The sequence below is a fragment of the Coturnix japonica genome, chromosome 19 (assembly GCF_054131305.1).
Source record: "Coturnix japonica strain WE chromosome 19, WE-NBRP24, whole genome shotgun sequence".
Classification (NCBI taxonomy): domain Eukaryota; kingdom Metazoa; phylum Chordata; class Aves; order Galliformes; family Phasianidae; genus Coturnix; species Coturnix japonica.
In genome coordinates, this window is record NC_140681.1 from 4,924,977 (window position 1) to 4,930,144 (window position 5,168).

The 5,168-nt window shown below is 47.8% G+C and overlaps 1 long non-coding RNA gene across 1 annotated transcript; it reads right to left on the reverse strand.

Moving 5' to 3' along the window:
* Positions 1–1,191: 1,191 nt before the first annotated feature.
* On the reverse strand, positions 1,192–4,255 carry LOC107322873 (uncharacterized). Its single transcript, XR_014935758.1, has 3 exons — positions 4,032–4,255; positions 3,235–3,371; positions 1,192–1,501 (listed from the first exon to the last, which is right to left on the reverse strand). It is a non-coding gene; the product is annotated as an uncharacterized LOC107322873 (long non-coding RNA).
* Positions 4,256–5,168: the final 913 nt, after the last annotated feature.

Consider the following 5,168-nt stretch of genomic DNA (forward strand, 5'->3'; position numbering starts at 1 on the left):
GAGCTTTCTCTTTTGTTGTTAAGTGCAAGTTAAATTATAACTTCTCTAACAGCCATAATAAGGAATATAACACTCTTGCATACTGGGAAGGCTGTTGCTCTTCCTTAACCATTGAAGAGCCACCTCCCAGCCCAGCTTCACACCCAGGATGGATTCCAGCTTGACCCCAGCTCTGCGCCTGCATGGAAGACCCAGGAGCACATCAGTCACTCTGTATGTTAAAGGGTATCTCCCACCTGAGAGATCCCCCTGGTATCTCACTACTCCCTGCCCACCACCCAATGACTCCACTCCTCAGGCAGCAGCTCTGTGCTTGGTAGACCTGTTGTCCTTTCCAGGGCTGTTCCATTTCTCCAGAAATCCCTTGATTTTTTCATACACAACAAGAAAAATGCAAACTCCCCCATTTCTGACCTACATTCATTCCTCAAATTGGGACTAAAAATAGAGCAATCTATGCAGAAATGGTTTAAACTGTTTTGTTTTTACACCTTCTCTCTTTCACCGTCTATATTAAGGCTGCTCTAGCACTTCTCAAAGCCATGGGTGAAACATAAGAGAGCTGTGTGGGCGTGCAGAGCAGAACATTGCCCTGAGCTCACTGCAAGGCCTCAGCCACTCTCAGAGCTGAATAGAAGCATTGCTCGGCCCCTCAGTGCATCCATGAAAACCACAGCATCTTTCACCAAAAAACACCTCAACATCCCAACTAAAGGCACCAGCACAAAACCTGAATGCCTAACAGAGCAGTTTCCCACACCTTATTATAACATTTACTTAAAGAAACCAACCCAAGGTTAGCAGCACCTCATTAAACATGCTGGGATACCAGGTGCACTGAGCAGCTGCTGCACTGGCTTCTCGTCACCTTAGTGCAGTTCTCCACCAACTGCTTCCAGTTCTCCTTACCTCTGTTCTTTATCCTTATTTCTATTTCTGTGCCTCCTCAGATCTTTTCCCATGACACATCCTGGCCCCACGTCCCCTCCTTAAGCCACGCTGCTGAATATGTCACAGGCAACCTGCAGCACTTCAAAGCTCTGCCAGCAGCAGGAAGCAACATTTCACTCTGAGCACTGAAAATCAGCTCCTAATCCCACAGCAGCCTGGCACACACCGGTAGGATGGATGGGGACGAACAGCCAACTCCTTCACACTCAGAGGTAAGGAAAGTGAAACAGCCTGACCTACCTGGGGCTGCAGCATTGAGAAGCAACTCCAAAGAATGAGGAAGCAAAGCGGGCAGCAGCATCACTATCAACGAAGGACAGGATCAGAGCAAGGAAAAGCAGTCCAGTGATGAAGCAAATCCAAGGACAAACAGGAAGCCAAGAGCACAGCTCAACCAGGAGAAGAATAGTGCTGGGAGCCTGGGCTTAAATGCAGCACAGGGAAGGGAGATGTGGGGTGAGAGGCAACAGGTCCAGGTGAATCTCATCAGGGCAAATGGAGCCTGGAGATGGTTGTATCCCAATCTGTGTTTGAAAGAGGCCAGTCTCTCCTGTAACAGAAAATTAAGCAATAAAAGGAAATGAAACACTCCAGGCACAAAACAAAATACCTCTGGGTGAATGGCTTCAGGCAGAGCCAGAGAAACCAGCCCTGTTCTCTGGGTCAGGACTAAGGGTGGGAGCAGGACAACATCCCAGTGCTCCTGCCATGCTCAAAGCAATCCTGCAGCTCTTAATGACTGCTGAGCTCACTGGGAGGGTATTTCACATCCTCCTTGGCTCTGGAGGAGAGCTCTCATATTGTTACCCTTTTCCTTCTTCATTCCCCTCATTGCATCTTCTCACTTCATACCATTTCCTTCCCCCTAATGATTTCTTATGAAATGACTGCCCTCCATTGCCCTCCCTGTATCACTCTGAGGATCCTTGTTAGGCACATGGGCACTACGTGCATCTCCCCACTGCTCTGGAGCTGACCTCCCCTGGCTCTCCCAGCAGCTGCTCCATCAGATACCTTCTTCCAAGTCCAGTCACACACACACACTGGGTGGGCTGATGTTCTGCTGGTGGAGTTTCCTTTTATCATAGTTTATGAAACATCTGCTGTTTATAAATGATTGATTTTGAATGCCATAATCTTTTCGGTTGTGTGAGCCAATAAGCACCTCTGAGCAGCACAATGGTGCTGCTGCAGTTTGAAATTGTCTGCATTCAAGCATCTTCATTGCAGACACTTGAACAGGATGAGCAGAATCCTATCCATGTGCACACACACACACTCATTCCTTTTCCTCTCAGTGGGAAGCTCCCCACATCCACAAACATGAGGGTTACAACAAGCACAGGGCACCCTCAAACCCCAACCTCCATCCACCTCCATGCCTGGCCCCAACATAGCCATGCACAGAGTGCTAATGTACACCCATACATACATTTTGGGAACCCATCAAAACACAGTTAAGGTCCTGCTGGATTGACCTGTCCCCAGAAGTCTTCAACATTAGCACCCAGCAAAACCAACCACCTCCTCCAGCCATGGTTGAGTTGAGACCTTGATAGAGGATCAGAAGATGGTCTCATTCTGCTTAGAGAACATTCTTAAATGATCATAAAAGTGAGGCAAAATCAAGAAAGAGTCATTACCTACAGCGATTCAGCCTGAGCATCCTTATCAGCCTGCCACCACACACCAGTACCAAAGGTCCTCAGCCAAGAGGAAACAGCAAACACTCCTTCATTAGGACTTCACTGACTCTGGATGCTGCCATTGCAACCCCCAACCAAAGTGCAAAGGAAGATAGATTTGGTGAGTTAAACACCCATTGAAGGAGAAAATGACATTTATATGACATTTATGCCCTATCCTAGCCCTAAACCTTCTGTCAAGGTACTCTCATAGAGCATCTTCTCTGGACATGTCCCTTCTGTCACCCAGTCAAGGCAAGCATAGGAAAAATAAGGGATTAGAGGTCCTGCATTTGGGCAGGGAGAGAGGTGACAACCAGAAGAGTGATGACAAGAAGTGGGGCTCAGGCAGCACCTTGGCTCTCCAGGAGGCTGGGAGGTTTGTGTCAGGAGAGGAATGCATACAAAGCCCAAACCAGCCTCTTGAAAGTCTTTAAATAACAGAAACTAAGGATATTTTACAAATAAAACAGTCAAACGGTAAATGAGGAGAGGCGATACAATTTAATTAGACAATTAGGCTAATCCTCAGGAAATACACTAATTCCCAGGTAGATAGCAGCTAGGGACTGATTAATTGCTCTGCCCTTGGACTTACCATACTGAAGATAAGAAATGCTTCACGTCTTCCACTGTGGGTGGGAAATCAGTTGGGAAAAACATGGTCAGAGTCTCCTCTTCATCTCATCCCATCCTGGGCCAGGTGGGGACCTGCTGGAGTTCTGCCATCCCTCACTGGTGGGAACAATAGAGAGGATGATGGGTGAAGAGATGATGGAGGGATGAGGGAGTGGATGGCGGAGGGGGTGAAGGAAGGGATGGAGGAGAGGAGGAGGACATTGGAGACACCCTAGTTCTCCAGGGCCAATCGGTGCAGGAGGAAATCTCAGCTGGATGCCCAGCATTTTATCCTCTCCACGTGTGCAGCCTTAGGTTTTAATTTGATATAATAGACCAGATGATGTTGGGCAGAGTAGGACACAAGCAGTCATTCAGCTCACACAAACATACCACACAGCTGGGGTGGGCTTAGCTTGAATTAAGCCAAGTGGAAGCTATAGGATTAGAAAGCACATGCCAGGCAGGGATGAGGCAGTGCTGGGCAGGCAGTGAGGAACCACAGCAGGAGCACCACTTTGTCAACAGACAACAGTCTTTCTCTCTCCTTCAGATTAAAAGTTATGATCATATTTATCTTGAATCGATTTAGATATATTATGGACGCAATAAAAGTGGAGTCTCACATTAAGATATGAATTCACCACCTTAGAGCTGTGCTGTGTTATATATCAGTGTCTTGTGCTACATGGCAATGCATCATCATTTTTGTCCTCTACCCTGAGCACTCCCCCCAGGAGGAGTAAAGCTGAGGCCGTGTTTGCTCATCATACTTACATGGGGTGTGCAGTGCCTGGCCACAGACACAAGCATCCCAGAGCGATCCCAGGTGTTTGATATGGTGATAACAGCTCAGGAGATAATGAACACATCTTTCAAGTTCTTACATATTTGATAGTGGTGTTACAACGTCGGTAGTTTTCCATTTTTCCTCCTCTCCCATTTGAATAGCTTTCCCTCACACAGCTGCTGAAAGTCTGCTTCAGAAACCTCCAGATGCCCTATGTGGAGAAGCACAATAGAAATATGCTGTTTGAGCTATAGCACCTGGCAAAGGAACCAATCCCTTTGCTGCTTCAGGGGGGCAGCTCTCTTATCATTTACATTAATTTACATAAGGTTACCCCAAATGCCAAGCATGAGGTTGTGATGCAGTTTCCCCACCAAAGCCAGGCATTGTGCTGCAGGAGCATTGTGGAGAGCTGCACATAACAGCTCAGCTCTACAGACATCCACCTCTGGATCCAAACCCTCCTTGAACCTGTGGTCCTCCTGCTCTGCCCACAGCAATGACTGTGGTTGGTGCAGCTCAACTCAGCCTGTTTGTATATAAGTCCAAAAATAGTCTTTACTGAGCTTTTCTGCCTCTAATCCTACAACCCAGGCTGGCAGCACAAGCATTCCCCTGGCCTTCAGCTGCAGCCTGAGACCCTAAACCCACTGCTGGGTCTTGGCACACCCACACCAAGAGGTGTTACAGTGCTGGGAAGAGAAAATCAGCTCTTTGCCAAACACACCAAGGCTGGCTCTAGCAGCAGTGCCATCAGCTGTACCTCTTGGGGCCACCATCAAAATGGCCTGAAATTACCTATTACCTTGTTCTATTCTTGCTGCAGAAGTGGGCCTCAGCTGAGAGCTGACAGCTCACATTGCAGGATGGAAACTCCTCTGAAATGAAGGCTTTAGATCATCTTTCCAATGGGGCACGAGGTCCCATGGGATGTCCAGAGCCCCCCCATCTCACTCCTCCCTGCATCCAGGACAGGGAGATCCTGGCCCTACACTGTGACTGGGTGCAGCAAGGATGCAGTTGGAGGATCAAGAAGCCAAACAGAAGGTGTGTCAATGTGCTTTGTCTTACCAGGATGGAAAAACAAAACAAAACGCAACAAAGCACAAATACAAGACAATTCA